At 33.2% G+C, this 19,286-nt stretch overlaps 1 protein-coding gene across 6 annotated transcripts in view; it reads left to right on the forward strand.

Annotated features, from left to right (window-relative positions):
* Positions 1-19,286, forward strand: part of KYNU (kynureninase) — a 179,242-nt gene that overhangs the window by 132,144 nt on the left and 27,812 nt on the right. The gene's annotated exons all lie outside the window — the stretch shown is intronic.

Raw genomic sequence — 19,286 nt, forward strand, 5'->3', positions numbered from 1 at the left:
ATTACTACTACTACTACTATTATCTCTTGCTCTTTCCTGTCAGTGTTTTACTAATATATCTGAAATTTCAATTCAATTGAAACATTTTTAGAATCTTTTATCCATAGGCTCTATGTAAAAAGGATATAGAATTTATTTTTACATTTTTTTTGAAATTTTTACCTGTTTGTCTTGGCTTTGGTTTAATTATTTTCATTTAAGTTTTCAGATGTTTTTTTCCTAATTCCCTTTTGAATGATATTCCTTTCATTATATTAAACTTGGAAAATAATTTACAATATTAATGTAATCATTATCTATCTTACTGCATATTACTTATAAGCTAGGGTTATTATGAAGATAGTATTGTATAAACTTTGATGTTCTCAATAAATGTGAGTTATTAATATTAGTAGTAATAATTTTTTGGTACTTATCAGATTTTTTATTTTTTTCTCACAGTAAAGGAATTTGTCAACTCAAGTCTATAGTGTACATTTTTATTGATTATTGCAACCAACAAAATAAGAAGGGATAAAATACACACACACATATATAAACAATGTGATATTTGTGTTTACATTGATTTTTCCACCATTCCAATTTTCATGGAAAAGTCTAAAAATATATAATTTTAAACATAGTGTGAAATGTACTGTGATATCCTACTTTGATATTAACCACCACTATTGTTTTTATCATTCACCTTATTCAATCATTCATAGACAAATATTTATTACATATTCTATCTTACAAGATTATGCCACACTATTACGTTTCATCAAGAAAATGTTTCTGTACTGCCAATTTATTTCTGTCAGAGAGATAATAAATATTTATTAAGCACCTGCTGTTCGACGGCTCTATACTAAGCACTGAGTATACAAAGAATTTAGGCAAAAACTCTCAAGTAACTTATAATCTAAAGGGAAAGACAACTTATAAAAAGATGTTGAAAAGGGAGATGGGAAGGGGAAGAGAGGAAGAGTATTTGTTCCAGGAACATGAGGAAAGTCTGCAGGCAGGTGATAGCCCTGGGGCTCATACCTAGTATGCCTCCTTAAATAGAGGATCTGAGAAGAGCCTTTTGATGTTTGTTCCTTACCTTTTCCAATCAGAGCATGGTCGAGAGATAATCATATACTTTAGTCCTCAGTCTAAGGTGTTATTCATAATCTAAGCATCAACTTCATTTAAAATAATCAAATAATTTATAAATTTATGATATATTTGCACAATGTAGTTGAAACCACAAAACCATATGTACTTTAAAAAACACAGAAAGTATTAATTCATTCAAAAATATTTCCTAAGGCTCTCTTATGTACTCAGTATTGTGATACTCAGTATAGTTAATAATGATACTCAGTACACTTAATAAAACCTAAATTTTGCTCTCTCTTTTTTAAAGTATTTTATAATTATATTATAGGATTATGGATCTGGAATTGGAAGAAATCTCAGAGTCACAGAGTTGAATTCTCTCATTTTAAAATTGAGAAAAATAAGGACCAGAGGAGTTGAGTGAAAGTCACACATAGTAAACATAGCAAAATTGAGGTTTTAATTCAGGTCCTTTCCATTGCATGACACTGGATATACTTTATATTTATTTATTAGTACGGTTGTTTGTCACCAATCCTCTCCCAAAGGAAAATGTAGTTCATTAAGGACAAAGATGGTTTCTTCTTTTTTTTTTTTGATTTACTCATAGGAATGAGCACCTAGCACAGAGTAGATTCTTAGGTATTTTGTATTTTGTTTTGTAAAAAACAAAAACAAACAAAAACAAGCAAAAGTGAACAGCGATGATGTTTTTGGCCTTCCAGAAGCTTAAATTGTATTTGGAAAATGCAAAATATGCAAATTAAAAATTCACTAACAAGAGAAGGCAGTATAAAATAAAGTTCAAATAATTGATACAGGTTTTGACCACATAAGTTTCTTGTATTCTTTAAATCCTTTAAAAGGTCATTTGAGAGATAATTGTGAGGTGGTATGGGAAGAATTTATGGAAAAGGTGAGCCTTGTTGCTATTTTTCAAAGTTTGGGTAGTATTTGGATAAGGAGAAAAGAAGGGAATAGGGCTTTCCAAGCAAGAGGAACTTTATCAAAACTTAATAATTTACATACTGAGGAAGGATTAGCAGAATAGACCCATCTATATTAAGGCAAGGAAACTATTTTAATCTCCCAGGTGACTCTTAAATCCTCTTAATTTATAGTTTCTTCACATTGGTGACATTAAATTACATTTGTAGCACCACATTTCACTTCATTTTGTATTTCAAAGTAATATGTACATTTTGGCTATTGTTCAAAACTGCTGACCCAGCATTTATACTAGCCAATAAATTCATGTCAGTAAATTAGGGGTCAGGACCATTAAGCAACATTAAGCATTTTTTACCCAAACTGTTATGTATAAAATTCATTTGACTTTTCCTAGATAATATGAACTTCCTCCTCTTTCAGCACCATTTTAAAGATAATAGTTTGTGGGAACTAAATGTGATCAGGTAATTTTCTTAGATACAGGTTTCCCCATACCTTTTTTCACTTAAATCAGTTGCCAAGTATGTGCAAGGGATTCTATATAAGTGACTGCAACTTATTTTGAACTTTCACTAAACAGCATAAAAATAAATATGGTGAATTGAAAGGAAGGACTTTACAGGGGACGAAGATTGCTTTTTATAGGAATCTGAAATTTTTTATTGTGCTTTATTATAGATACAGTTTTTAAGGTTTTTGAACTGTCTGGGATGGTTTTCATGTGCTCCAGGATGGAAGCAGAGGAGATATGGTATGGAGACTAAGTGAATTACCAAAATAACTTCTATTGTGTCCCTTATTAACATTGCCCATAGTGTTATATATGCTGAATAATGGAATAGAAATTTTATTCAAGACTCATTCAAACAATTTCTATGATATCTTCCTTTATATTTTTTTCATAATGTTGAAGTTCTGAGGACTCAAAAAGAGAAAATTTAGCTTTACCTTCATAGTTTGTTAGAATTTCTAAGTGGCCTGGAGTAAGGGATGAGGGTGGGACTATGGATAATTTTGCTTAGGGTGTTAGCCTCTAAAATTATCTCACAGCTTCTCCATATTCATAGAGTCTTGATTGAAGGACACAGATGGAAAGTACTTTTTAAAGCACATTGATTGTCAGTGAGTTTTATTAAGGGTCTCTTTTGTTCTAAGAAGGGGAAGAGTGCTCACCCACTGTCAGTTTGCATGATTGATACAAAAATGTTGAGCTAGGATAAATTTTAGAATACTCACCAGTCCTATGCATTACTTCTCTTCCAAAGAAGTGGGAAAAAAGGAAGGAAGGAATGGAGAAGGGAGGAAAGAAAGAAAGAAAGAAAGAAAGAAAGAAAGAAAGAAAGAAAGAAAGAAAGAAAGAAAGAAAGAAAGAAAGAAATGAATACATAGTCTTTAAGAAAGTTTAATAAAGATTAGAAATGAATATCAAAGAAACTAGTGTTTCAAAAGGTCATTCTTTTTAACAAATATTTTGCTTCATAATTGGCCTATATCTTCAGATTGTACCCAAAACAAAAACAGACAAAAACCAGCAAATCATCACATAATGGATTTTCCAAGGAGAAAATTATTGTTAAGTACAGCTTTCTTCTCATATACTCTTAGAAAATTCTCAAACCTAAGACTTTCTTTGTTACATAGAAAGGTATATCTTAACTTTTAGTTTTTCAGAAACAGAAACAATCACTTTGAAATTTATAAATTTAGTGTTTATCTGGTAACCATGAAAATTCTACATTGTAGTAGGAAAAAAATAGGTATGGGTAACTAACATTGGTAGATTGTACCTGCTTTAAGAAGTTAACTTAAGTTTCCAAGCCTTAGACATCAGTAAAAAGAGTGATGTTTTACTTTTTACTAGGAGAATTCCTCAGAGATACTAGAAAAAACAATACAACAATGTTAGTTTTCCGGAGAACCCCTTCAATCTACATAGTTTATTTCTGTGATTGATAAGACCTGTATGCTTAGAGTAGAATTAACAGTGATGAAATAATATTGTCAATCAGCTTTTGACCAACTCCAACACTTAAAACTCTTTTAGTTTTTGGTTTCTCAGATTTAGAAATGACATGACAAGTGAGCTTATTATATGTTTCCACATGACTTGAGAAGACTTGAAGTTTAAGTATAGCTCTCATCTTTTCTATCAAACAGGAACCTATTCTATTTTCCCAGTCATCATCACTATCATCCTTATCTTTCTGGTCTCAGTCATACAACATCCGAGTTATTTTTCACTTCTCCCTTTCTATTACTTCTGATGTGATTTTTTTCCAACCCCATATAAATAAATGAAGAATACTCTACCACATGCACACATAGATTGATCATTGGTTTGTTTTGTTGTGTTGTGTTGTGTTTTTAACGCTGTGGTGATTTGTGCCATTGCTAGACTCAGACTCCTGTTGTCTTTTTGGGTAGGGGGGGCAGACCCTGATTGTATTAGACATGTCTAATTAGTATTAGACTTATATCAATAATACTAATAAGTATTAGTATTAATATTATTAATGAATTAATACTAATTATTAATTAGCTAATAGTTAATACTAATAAGTATTAGACTTAAGTCAACAATATTTCTGCACTGATCTCAACCTCTTAGAATTACACCCTCCCACCCTGATTTTTGAGCTTCAAAGTGCTGCATATTTCAGGCTTTACCAGGCTTCAAACATCTAATTGTTGGGGACCTCGGCTTCATAGTGTCCCAGTCTTTGGCCTATTGTGCCTATAATGTTGTATTTTGCTTTTGGTTCCTCCATGTGGGTTTCTAATCCATGTAGGTCTCTTTAGGATTGCATTTTACTCTTGTTGCCTTTGGATACAGAACCATCCAGGCTATGCATCCCTGGCCTATCTCTGTTCTAGCTGAGAGGCAGCCAATTTATTTGTGTGCACTGGCTTTGCTGAGTTACTCCATTTTTGTCCATGGGTTTCTGGCTGACTTTGTGAAATGCTAGGTTGAAAGAAACTGCTTACTTTAGTTTCTTATTGGATCTCATTATTCAGGCTGGTGTGTTATTTTTAGAGTTTTGCTAGAATAGGTGTGGGAGAACTGATCTGCCAGTCTCTGTTCAAGCAGCTGTCTTCACAACCTTCCTTTTCCCATCTTTGTACTTTTGCACAGACTGTTCCTCATATCTGTAGAGTACTTCCGTCTCACAATGTCCTTTTGAAGGTACCTGGGGTGCACAAATTAATTGACACATCCCAAGTTTATACTTTTTTGCAACTACAAAAGAAATTGATTAAATATTCTTGTACAAGTATGTCCTTTTCTTCTTTGGGTATAGGACTAGAAAGTGGTATGGTTGTTTCAACAAAATAACTTTTGGGGTAGATTTTCAAATTTATTTCTAGAGTGGCTTGACTAATTTATACCTCTATCAATCTCTATCAGTATTCTTACTTTCCTGAAGCTCTTCCAACAATTGTCCTTTACATTTTTTGTCATTTTTGCTAATCTGATGTAAGGAAGAACTTCAGAATTGATTTAAATTTCATTTCTTTATTAGTGATTAGAAGCATTCTTTTTTTCCCCTCACATGTTATAGATAACCTATGTTTCTTCCCTAAAGAACTGCCTGTTCAAATTTTTAAACCATTTGTCATTTGACAAAAGGTTCTCATTCTTATAAATTAGGATATATTTTTATAGCTTAGGAATAAGATCCTTATCAGAGAAACAGGTTACAAATATTTTTCCCACTTAACTTTTCATTTTAATTTTATTAGATTTGTTTGTACAAACCCTTTTTAATTTATGCAGTCAAAATCAACCAATTTTATCCTGTGTAAAATGTAACATTTTGCTCTTAACACAATATATACCAGAATTCTTTTCAGTTTTCTCAGTAGGTTTTGTTAAATAGGAAGTCCTTAACCCATTAATGAGGTTTTTTCCATAGTCATAGTATTTATTTTACTTAATTTAGTTAATCCACTTTTTCTTTTTTAACCAGTATCAAAATTTTTTATGATGATTACTACTTCATAGTGTTGTTTGAGACATCATATTGCTAGGACATCTTCCTCATTTTTTTCCCCCCTTCATCATTTCCCCTGACATTCTTGACCTTTTATCATTCTAATGAATTTTTCTATTTCTTTCTGATGCTGTAAAGTTTTTCTTTGGTACATAGAATGGTATGGCACTGAATAAGTAAATTAATTCAAGCAATATTACCATTTTCATTATATTTTATTCATCTTTCCATTAGCAATGAATATTTCTCAAATTATTGAAATCTATCTTTAATCCCTAAAAGAATATTTTATATTTATATTGCTATTTTTCTTGTGTATATCTTGATAGATGGGCTCCCAAGTACTTTACTCATCCTACAGTTGTTTTAAATGAAAATTTAAAATCTTCATGTTTTTGTTAGTAATTTCTCAGAAATATGTGAATTTATCTTATTTTCTCAGAAATATGTGAATTTTTCTTATTTTTGCTACTTGGATGAATTTTTTTCAATTAAATTTTAGTTGACTAAGGAAGTCATAAAAGTTAATTGTGAATATGATGAGTTTGTTTCTACTTTTCCTCTAATTATTCTCTTTTCACAAAAACAGGTCCATATCTTTTCCAATGCATTTTTCTGATTCTGTTGACAAAAATCATATGCTTAATTTTAATTATCAATTATATAGTCTATTGAGCTTATCTCCTGATAAAATCTTGTTAGGACTAGCAAGGTGTCAGTATGGTCTCCTATAAATTGAAGTTTAATGTTGGAATGAAATGATATGCTTGTGGATCATTTAACAATTAACAGAAAGAATCTTACTTAGCCATAGTAAATAAAGTATATGTAATAAAAAATATTGCAACCTTTAGTTTAAATCGTTTCTCCATTCTAACAATGTTGAAACATGTCTAATTGACATGACAAATATGGTGATTCATGGTGTCTTGAGACATATGCCAAATCTAAAAGGGCACCAAATTCAGGTTGTTCAACTTTTTATCCCCTTAGATTGCCTGAAAACCTCTTGAGAATGTCAAGATCTTATCAGAAAACTGTTTCAAAGTGGGCACTTTGAGTCTCTGGTTCCTGAACCATCTAAGTACTAGGGATACTTTGTTTCCTTTCATACAAGAACCAGCCTAATTCCAAAAGAAATCTCATTCCTACTATTGCAGGTAGTTTATGTAATATATGAATTAACAGCTCTTTGAATTTTTGATAAAATTGTCTTGTAAATCTACTCTGAAGTTCTAAATACTCTCTGTGAGAGTTCAATAATGGTTTCAGTTTCTTTTACTGACATTATCTAAATTCTCAAAGTCTTGTTCCATTAATATGAAAATATTTTTGTAAATATAAATCCATTTAATTTAATTTTTCAGTTTTCCTGCTATATACTGGTATAAATTGGGACAAAATAGTTACTAATAATTTCATTGTTACTTGATTTATTACAAATTCTTTTTATTTTGAATATTTGTAATTTAGGTTTCCTCTTTCTATTTTTAACAAAATTAGCTAATAATTTATTTATTTTATTATTTTAAATTTGTTCCTGGTTTTATATTAATTCAATGTTTTCCTCCTTGTTTTCACTTCTGTTAATTGCCTTTAATTATCATAATTTATAGTTTGAAATTTGTTGTAATTTTAAAAATTCATTGCATTTCAATTACATGCCCAAAACATTGATCTAAGTCTTTTAAAATATAATCTTTTCTCTAAGAACTATTTTTGATTGCATCCTCAGCTATTTTGTATGCTGTCTTTATCTTTTTTTTTTTAGTTTTTTTGCAAGGCAATGGGGTTAAGTGGTTTGCCCAAGGCCACACAGCTAGGTAATTATTGAGTGTCTGAGGCTGGATTTTAACTCAGGTACTCCTGACTCCAGAGCTGGTGCTCTATCCATTGTACCACCTAGCCACCCCTTGCTTTTTTTTTAAATTTACCTCAGTTCTCTATATATTTTAGAAATGAGTCCTTTGTCAGAAACACTAGTTGTAAAAATTGTTTCCCAATTTACTACATTTCTTTTGAACCATTAATTCCCCCCCCCTTTTTAACTTCAGTTAAGGCTTAATGTAGTTTTCTCTAGCCCCTACTGGAGTGCAATTTCATGACTGAAGTTTGTTTTTTATAAATAGTATATGGTTGAGTATTTTATGATTCATTTACTTTGCTTTTCCATTTTATGGGTAAATTCATCCTATTCACATTTACATTCATAAGAATTGTGTTATTTCCCTTCATCTTCTTCTCTTAGGATTTTTCCCCCCCTTTCTTTGTTTCCTTTGAAGGCTTTTTTCCTTCCTTTTTTTCCCCTTTGCACTTTGCCCAGTCCCCAATCACAGTACTTACTATATCAAAAATTCTTATACTTTATATATTTTTAAATCCTGTTCATAAAATTCCCTCTCAGATTATTCTTTATTTTGTTATGACTAATTCTACCAACATAAAGATAAAATAACTAAGATTCATCCCCTTCAATCTTTTCCCAGTATCCTCAACAGCCCACTTTATGACCTCCCATTCCTCCTACTATGCTCTCTGAAATGCCCACTCCATAGGTCAGAAACTCATTTTCATCTTGAATGTTGCATTTTTTAAAAATTCCATTCATTTTCTTGAGACTGGATTCCTCCTGAAGACAGCTTCCCTGGCTCCCCTTCACAGTACTGGTTACACTTTTTATTAAACCTCTGACTTGATGGTTATTATAGAAGAGTTAGGACATTATTTGTTCCTTATTGTCACTCCCAGTCTCTTTCTCCACCATCATCTCTCAACAACTTCCCTCTTCCCTGCCTTTGCAGTTCATTCAATCCATAGTTATAACTCAATCAACATTCTGTGGCTGTTGTCTACTGACTTCCTATATATTCTCTTTATTTCTTCAACAAGGAGAGACAGTTACTGGCTCAGATTTTCTCTCCTCTTCAACTCCTGTCTTTATACTTTAGAAATTCAATATTCCTATTCTTTAAATAATGTAACCCCTTGGGATGGAGCCAAGATGGTAGCAGGAGAAGAGCTTCTTCTAAGTGCTCTCTCCAAAATATTTGAAAAAACTTAAAATTATGACTCTAACTAAAGTTTTGAGAGACAGGACCCACAGAAAGATCCAGTGAGGTAATTCTTCAGCACAAGGGAACCTGGAAAATACTGGAAAACTCTCTGTTCTATGGGGTTAGAGGGTCGGCCCTTGCCAGAATGAAAAAACTTCAGCCTCATGGGAATGGCCCCAGTGCACATGGAAGCCATGACTCCTGGCAGCAGAACCTGCACCCCAGGGGGAACCAAGCATAACTTGGAAAATCAGCAGGGAGACCTCTGCCAGAAAGAGTATGCAACCCAGTCCCTGAGCACAGTCACAGCACAGCTGTGGCAGTCAGCATAGGGCAGCCCAGATCCAGGAACTGGAAGCAGGCCCGCAGGACAAAGGAGTGGTCAAGCAGGAGCCTATAGGCAGCTGCACACTGAATATTCAGCCCACCAAAGGTAAGGAAGTGGAGGGAGACTTCCAAGGCCTGTCCTCTGTCCCTGGAACAGGACTCTGGAGCTCTGACCACATTCAGATCCTGATTGGAGTCTAGGTCCCCCATAAAACAGGGTCCTCCCCCCGCTCAGTCCCATGGCAGAGGGGTGAGCTTGTAATCATCCACAGACCAGAACAGGCAGAGCCTCACACACTGAGGTTCTTGTGGGGGTGTCCCAATAAAACTCAACAGCTCAGGAAGCACCCAAAATCAGGCATAGGGTGGGGAAATGAGTAGGCAGAATAAAAGAAAGGAACTGGACTATTGACAAATACTTTGTCTATTATCCCAAAGAGGATCAAAATATTCAATCTGAAGATGAAGAAGTATAAACTTCTACATCTAAATACTCCAAGAAAAATGGAAGTTGGGCTCAGGCTATGACAGAGCTCAAAAATGGTTTTGAAAATCAAGTAAGGGAGATAGAAGAAAAACTGGGAAAAAAAATGAGAGATGCAAGTAAAACATGAAAATGAAGTCAGCAGCTTGGTCAAGGAGATTCAAAAAAGTATGAAGAAAACATGTTAAAAACCAGCTTAAGTCAAATGGATAAAAAAGTTCAAAATGTTTTTGAGGGCAAGAATGCTTTAAAAAACAGAATTGGCCAGATGGAAAAGGAAATAAGAAAGCTCTCTGAGGAAAACAAATCCTTCAGATATAGAATGAAGCTAAAAGAAGCTGATGACTTTATGAGAAATCAAGATACAATACTTCAACAACAAAAGATTGAAAGATTAGAAGAAAATGTGAAACATCTCATTGAAAAAACAACTGATCTAGAAAACAGATTCAGGAAAGATAATTTAAAAATATTTTGTATTCCTGAAAGTCAAGATCAGGAAAAGAGCCTTGACTTCATTTATCAAGAAATCCTACAGGAAAATTGCCCTGATATCCTAGAAGCAGAGAGCAAAATAGAATTTGAGAAAATCTACTGAACTCCTGCAGAAAGAGATCCCCCAAAAAAAACAACCCCCCAGGAATATTATAGCCACATTCCAGAACTCCCAAGTCAAAGAGAAAATTATAAGCAGCCAGAAGGATGCAATTCAAATATTGTGGAGCTGTAGTCAGGATCACACAGGTTTTAGCAGCAACTATATTAAGGGATCATACGGCTTGGAATATAATATTCCAGAAGGCAAAAGAGCTTGGAATGCAACTGAGAATCAACTCCCCAGCAAAACTTAACATCATCTTCCATGGGAAAAGATGGACTTTCAATGAAACAGGGGAATTTCAAATGTTCCCGTTGAAATGGCCAGAACTGAACAGAAAGTTTGATCTTCAAATACAGGACTCAGATGAAGCATAGAAAGTGAATAAGGGTAAATTATGAAGGACTTAATGATGATGAACTACATGTAATCCTGCATAGAAAAAGTGATATGATAATACTCATGTGAACTTTCTCATTTAATAGAGTAGGTAGAAGGAGCTTTATAGATGAGGCACAAGAGAGAGCTTAATTTGAAAATATAATATATAGTAAAAATGGAGCCAATGGCTAAAAGGGAAAGGTACTGGTAGTAAGAGAAAGGAGAGGTGGGATAGGCCAAGATATATCATACAAATGTTATTTTTTTTTGCAATAAACTTTTGCAATGATATGGAAGGGGGGAAGGTGAGGGGGGATGAGGGAACCTTCACTCTCATTAGAAATGGCTCAGAGGGGGTGGCTAGGTGGCTCATTGGACAGAGCACTGGTCCTGGAGTCAGGAGTACCTGAGTTCAAATCCTGCCTCAAATACTTAAAATTACCTAGCTGTGTGGCCTTGGGCAAGCCACGTAACCCCATTGCCTTGCAAAAACCTAAAAAAAATGAAATGGCTCAGAGAGGAAACAGCATACTCATTCAATAGGTGATAAACATCTAGAGTAAAAAGGAGAGAAGGGGGACAGGGGCAAGGGGGAGAATGTGGGTGATAGAGGAGAGGATATATCATAGGAGAGAATAGTCAGATATAACACAATTTTTTTTTTGTAACGTTTTTTGTTTTTTGTTTTACTTTTTGCTGGGATTGGATGGCCTGTGTGAGACCATGGGCCGGGGTGATTGCTGGGTCTCTGAGGTGGTATATGGGCTTGAGACCTCTTGACCCTAGGGCTGGTGCTCTGTCCGCTGTGCCACTCAGCTACCCAACAGCACATTTTAGAAGAGGGACAGAGTGAAAGGAGAGTGAACATATAATAGATGGTAGTGGGGAGGAATGGATGGAGGGAATTACAATCAGAGACAGCAACTGTGGAAGTAATTACTGTGATGGACTTATGATAGAGAAAGTGATCCATCCAAGACAGAGCTGAAGGTATCAGAACACAGACTGAAAAAACATATTTTTCTCTTTCTTTTATGTTATTTCTCATAAGGTTCTATATTTTTGTGGGGTAAGGGATATTATGTTTACTCTTAATCAAGAATACTTTAGTAATTTATAAATAAAGTCATATTAACCAAAAATAAATAAATTAATAAATAACGTAACCCCTCAAATCCTCAGTTTATTCAGTTCCTGTGAGCTATTACTCTAACCCATCATAACTACACATAAAGTCCTGCTCTTTATCTTCCTGTAATCCACAACTGGTCTACAAACCCTTAAATTCCTTTATCTGATCATTATGTTATCAATCCTCCCTTCCCTGTGCCTTGCAACTCCACACATTTAGACCTTCAATTCCTACAGTCCTCAAACCCCTATGCTACCCACACTCTTCTTCCTTAGTTTGATTTCTTGGTAAACCAGTAGTCTACTTATGCCTCTTCACTCAAGCCCCTTCCTCCTTTATTCTATCAAAGATCTTCACTTTCAAAACCCCAGTCTTAGGCTATCATCATCACCAGTTGACAAATCAGAGAGGTAGAAGAACCAAGGAAGAAGTTGTGAAACATGCTGACTGGATATACTACATATTTATGCTATATAGGCTCAATTGGTCTTTCACAGATGGAACAGCAGTCCTTTCACACCTCCCTAATAAATTTACTAACCCATTTACCACAATAACTCTTCCAAAACATTTTATCTGTTCTCAAAAATTCCCATGACTCTTTCCCCTCCTCTCTCCCATTCTCTTAGATGATAACCTTGTTTCATAGTTCACTGAAAAAATTAAAACCATTTGCTGAGAGCTAACTCTTCTCGCCTCCTTATCTTATCTCCTTTAGATGCTTTCTGTCACTCTCCCTTACTTTACCTATGTCTTCCATGAAAAGACAGACCTTCTTCTTCCTAAGGCAAGTCTCTTTACATAAACTGGTAATGCCACTCTTTTCCACATTTTCATCTAGTTTCTCCTCTATTATCTTGACTCACACATTATGAGTCTCTCCATTGTTTATGACTATGTCTTTATTTGCCCCATTCTCAAAAAACCCTCATTTGATCTACCACTACCTCTCATCTTAAATCTCTTCTCTCTTCTGTGGCTAAACTACTTGAAAAGTCCATTTGTAATAATTAGAGAAGACCCCCATTCCTCTTCTTACTTTCATTTTTCTCTGGTTATCACTGATCTTCCTTGAGGTACTTAAATTCTTCATGCCCTTGTCAGATCTCCAAGCCTTTAAACTGCAAAAATGATCCAACTTGCATTAGTAGAAAGGTTTTCTTACCTGGGAGTTCCCTATACCAATGGACTCATACAGAAAGTCTTTGCCACTTCTTTTTCCATACTAAACTGTCAATAACTCATACATACATACATACATACATACATACATAAATTTTGCTTGTCATGTAAAAGGCTAAATAAGTAATTTTAGACTTTTTCATACAAAATACTCTTAGTATTAAAGACTAATTATACCTATATTGTGCCAATAATGGTAATAATAGATACCATTTCTATAGTACTTTAATGCTTAAAAGTATTTTGTAAGCCTTATTTCATTTTATCTTCACAACCATGGCAGTGAGATGCGATTATTATCTTCATTTCACAAAGGATGAAACTAAGACAGAGATTAAATAACTAGCCCATGGTCACATAGCTAGTAATAAAAAAGAATGAACATTTTTATAGTACTTTGCAAAATACGTTATATAAGTAATTCAATTTACTCTTCACAACAACTATGTGAGGTGAGTGTAATTTGTTTAAAGATGTGGACACCAAGGCATAAAGAAGTTATATGATTTGCCTAGAGCCACAGAGAAGAATAGTAACTGAGACAGAATTAGAATTCTAGGTGAGCTAGTTAGGAAGACTCAGCTTCCTAAGTTTAAATATGATCTCTGACTCTTACAAACTGCATGACCCTGGACAGCTCACCACACTCTGTTTGCCTTACTTTCCTCATCTGTAAAATGAATTGGGAAAGGAACTGACAAATCACTCTAGTGTCTTTGCTAGAAAAAAAAATAAAGCGACAAATGGGATCACAAAGTCAAAAATGACTGTAACAACTCAACACCATTACTACCAGTAACAACTTCCTCTCTTCAAATCAGAAACTGCAAAAACTTTAGCACTTGATCCATTGTACCACCTCCTTTCCTATACTAAGTTTATAGCTTTTGAAAGTGTTCGCTGAAACATTAAAAATTCAGAAAATAAAACATTATTTTTTTAAATTCTCACATAAAAGATCTAAAATAGAAAACTATTAAAAAACAATCTAACAATTCCCTAAAGAAAAATAAATCATCAATCCCTTTACTAAGAACAAGCTATTGGTCAGAATTTTACTCTTAATTACCTATTCATTATAATGAAATTAATTGCGATGATTTTTTCCATTCATTTGAATAAGACTTGCCAAATTAGCAAGAAATGTATATGATAATAGATTTAAAGCTAAAGGGCCTGAGCACCACATAGACCATTTGATTTATTTTATATATGAGGAAACTGTAAGGAAAACTTATGTATGATTCCCATCTAAATTTTAGACTCCAAATCTTTGCATCTTTCAGAATTTCTAGACTTATTCAAACTGAACACATAAAACAGCAAGTGACTTTATCACCACCAATGCAATAATTTACTAATTTCTCAATAAATACTTAGTTCCATCTTTGGATAAAAAATATAAAAAACTTTCCCTTAATTTTTAAATTCATAAAGAATTATAGTTCTAATTGAATGTATTAGTTATTAGAATGTCTATGAATGACCATTTGGTTTTGAAGATGGCTAATATTTTCCCTTCAAATGCATGCATATCATTACCCTGATTTACAAAATCTCTTCAAAAAATAAAATTTAAATTTATCCCACTTCAATTTTTATAAATAATAAATTCATGAGGCCAAAAATCAACTTTGCTATAGAGAAGCAAATTGGCATAAGTTCAAATTAAAATCATTCATCTAAAAAGGGAAAACTGTGTGTTGACATATACATTTTTCTTTGCAATTACAAAAATATATAAATTTAAGGAATTTCAGAAATAGGGAATATAAAAGTTACTTTAATTTATCTTATATTCTAAAAATGTTCTTTTAGACTTTGTAAAAACTCAAAGAAGTATATTGATATTGAATGTCTAGCAGCAATTTAAATATTTGGAGTCATGGTCTATTATTAAAGAAACAGAATCACATTCATTATTTGAGGTATATGTTTGCAAATGATAATTTTATAGCACTTTAATGTTTCTAAAATATAGCTCATGGAAACATTATTGGTCATGAAAACATTAGTATCTCCATTTTCCAGATGATAAAAATGAAATCCAGAAAAATGAAATGACTCATCCAAGGTTAGGTAAAAAGTATAAGAGATGTAGTTAAAACATATTTTCAAGACAAATGTTCTTTTTAATATATACAAGAATCTCAAATGTAATGACCAGCAAAATTCATAATGCTTGATACATAGTAACTATTCAACAAATAAAGACACAGAATAATAGAGAGAGAAATAAAAACAAGTTAGACATCATCTAGTATTTCATTTGGCAGATCAAGTTTCTGAAATAGATTAAGTGACTTGCACAAAACCTTGAGTTACTTAATTAGTGCAACAACCAATTCACCATAATTGATTGCATCTTTACTCAAAATTTGTTCATATGTTAAATTTTTATTGGAACTTTTTTCAATTTGCATATGATAATTAGAAGAATCAGAAAATTTAAAAATATTTTAAAGTGCCCTTTCTACTCTAAATTTACTTATTTAGTGCACAGCATACTTTCCACTTACTTAATTGTGTATTTCTATCTCTCCAATAAACCGTAAAATTCTTGTCAGGAGGGAAGCTTCATTTTTCTTTTGAATCTCCAGTGCCTTCTACAGATCCTTCCCATAAAAAGCATGTCATACTTGTTTAATTTCTGAATTTCTGAAATAATGTCACATCACAAATTTTCAATTATAATTCTAAACTTACATGGATATACTTAAATGTTACCTTATTGAGTTGAATTAAAAGTATCAACTTAACAAGCAAACATTTACATTAATGTAAATTCACTTCTAAATAAATGTCTTTTTTAATGTTATTTTTCCAATTACAAGCAAACATATTATTCAACATATTGTGTAACCTATTGTGTTCTATATTATTTTATGTCTCTCCCTCTTCTTGACAGTGAGTAATCTGATATAGGTTGCACATGTACAATCATTTTTAACATATTTCCGTAGTAGTCATATGAGAGAAAGATCAGAACTAAAGGGGAAAATAAGAAAGAAAAACAAAACAAGTTTTAAAAAGTGAAAATAGTATGTTTTGTTCTGCATTCAGACACTACAATTTTTTCTTTGCATATCAGTGGTATTTTCCCTTACATTTTTTAGAATTGTCTTTGATCACTGAACTGCTGAGAGGAGCTAAGTCCAACATAGTTGATCATCATGCAACATTGCTATTAATGTGTACAATGTTCTCCTGATTTTTCTCACTTCACTCAGCATCAGCTCATGTAAGTCTTTCCAGACTTCTGAAATCTGCTTGCTCATGATTTCTTAGAGAACATAGTACTACATCTCATTCACATACCAAAATTTGTTTACCATTCCACAATTGAAGGATATTTTCTCATTTTACAATTCTTTGTCACTATAAAAAGAGGCTCAATAAATATCTTTGTACATGTGGCTTTTTCCCCTTTTTAGGATCTCTTTGGGATATAGACCTCATAGTGCTATTGCTGGATCAAAAGGTATACACAGTTTTGATGCTCTTTTGGCATAGTTCCAAATAGCTCTCCAGAGTGGTTAGATCAGTTTACAACTCCACCAATAATGAATTAATGTTCCCTCCAGCACATCATTTTTCCATTTTTTTGTCATTTTAGCCAATCTGATAGGTGTAAGGTAGTCCAATACATTTTAAAAAATATGATCATGAAAAACCTATTATCTGTATTCTCTGATACACTATAAAACCTCTAACATTGTTCCTCTAGTCACCTCACATATTTGCCATCCTCTGTCTTGAATTCTATCTAGATATTTTTCTGATTCCATAGCTAGAGATTTAATCACAGACATTCTTACTCATCTCATTTATCCTGACCATTTTCATTATCAGTTTTATTACTAACTCAGCAGGAGCTAAGGCAGTATCTTTTCTATACTTGTCAAAGATGCTTTTGGACACAGTACACCTTTCCTTCTTGAACTTCAAGATAATTTTGATGATCAGGTACAAGAGGTTAAGAGGTGAGGGAGGAAAAAAATCAAGGCTAACAAGCTTCATCTATACATATCTAAAATGAGTACCTGGGATCATAGAGCTGGAAGAGATCCCAGAGACTATCTTGCTCAGTCCTTTCTTTTTTTTTCTTTTTAGTTTTTGCAAGGCAATGGGGTTAAGTGGCTTGCCCAAGGCCACACAGCTAGGTAATTATTAAGTGTGTGAGACCGGATTTGAACTCAGGTACTCCTGACTCCAGGGCCTGTGCTCTATCCACTGTGCCACCTAGCCACCCCAACCCTTTCTTTTTTAAAAATACTTTTAAATTATTTTTCTAGTCACATGCAAAGATACTTTTCAACATTCATATTTTTGTACTTTTCATTTTCACATATTTCTCCCTCCCTCGCCACCCTCCTCTCCCTGACAGAAAGAAACCTAATATAACTTAAACAAGTATAATTATGTTAAGCATATATCCATATTAATCACATTGTGAAAGGAGAATCAAATCAAAAATAAATAAAAGCACAATTCATAGAACAACTTTCAAAAATTGAAAATAATAAACTATGCTCTGGATTCAGATTACATAGTGGTATTATGCATCACAAGTGGATTTATTAGACATCACTGATCCTTTAGAATTTTCTTTGATTATTGTACTACTGAAGTGAGCAAGTCTATCATAGTTGATCATCATACAATATTATTGTTAGTGTGTACAATGTTCTTTTGGTTCGGCTCAATTCACTTACCATCAGTTCATGCAAGTATTTCCAGACTTTTCTGAAGTCTTGTCCCCCATGATTTTGCCCATATTTATCATTTTATTTACCTCTTGAATACTGTTTGAAGATAAAATTTTCTGTTATACTCATTTTTTCCATCAAGAAAATCTGAAAATCACCTATTTTTTTAAATGTCCATTTTCCTTTGAAAGAATATGCTCAATTTTGCTGGGTAGTTGATTCTTGGTTGTAATCCAAGCTCCTTTGCCATCCAGAATGTCATTTTCCAGGACCTTCAATCCTTTAATTTTTATGCTTTCATCCTGACTTGGCTCCTTCCTATTTAAATTGCTCCATTCTTACTGCCTACAGGATTTTTCCCTTGATTTGATATTGTATTTGCTTATAGTATTCCTTGACATTTTCATTTTGGGATCATTTTTAAGAGGTGCTTGGAGAATTCTTTCAATGACTATTTTGTCCTCTGGTTCTAGGATAGCTGGGCAGTTCTCCTTGATGATTTCTTGAAAGATGTTTTCTTTTTTGATCATGGATTTTAGGTAGAACAATAATTATTTCTTCTGCATCTATTTTCTAGGTCAGTTGTTTTTCCAATGAGATATTTTATATTTTTCTTCAATTTTTTCATTTGTTTTATTTTGCTTGTCTGATTATTAATGTCTCCTAGAGACATTAGCCTTCATATCCTTCAGCCAATCCTTCAAGAAATTAATTTTGCAATTCCTTTTACAATTTATCAATTTTTATTTTTAAAGAAGCTGTTATATTTTTCCATTTGGTTTTTTTCTTTGCCCAATTGTATTTTTACAGGATTTGTTTTCACCTTTCAATTGCTGATTTTCCTTTAGCAAGATGTAGAATTTTTCAAGCATTTCTTTTCCAGTTTTTCTACTTTATTTTAAAATTCTTTTTGAGTTCTTCCTAGAAGTCTTTTTGAAGTGAAAGCCAATTCATATTCTCTATTAGCTTGATATGTAGTGTTTTTTTCTGTCATCATCTTTTTAATGTTTTGTCCATCCTTATCTCCAAAGAAAGTATTGGGAAAGCAAGTAACTTGCTCACTAAGTTAAGGTCTTCCAGGTTTGGAACTATAGCAACTTGATTTCTGGACTGGACTATTCAGTGCAATCAATTGAATGGGGGACTGGGTAACTCTGTTGTAGTTCTTCCGGTTGGCCTGTTGTGTAGTTAACCTGCTGAACCTGGAGTCCATGGGTTTCCACTGGAGATTTCCTATAGATGAGAATTTCTGTGTGGTCCCTGCCTTTACCCACTGCCCCTGGACTGGTATTCCATTCCTTGCCCTTGGTACACTCACACACTATGCAAAACAGACCTTGCTGGAAGTTGTTCCACTCTTTTCTTTTGTGGGTTCTGTCTCTCCAAAATCTGTT

Source organism: Macrotis lagotis, chromosome 1 (genome assembly GCF_037893015.1).
Source record: "Macrotis lagotis isolate mMagLag1 chromosome 1, bilby.v1.9.chrom.fasta, whole genome shotgun sequence".
Classification (NCBI taxonomy): domain Eukaryota; kingdom Metazoa; phylum Chordata; class Mammalia; order Peramelemorphia; family Peramelidae; genus Macrotis; species Macrotis lagotis.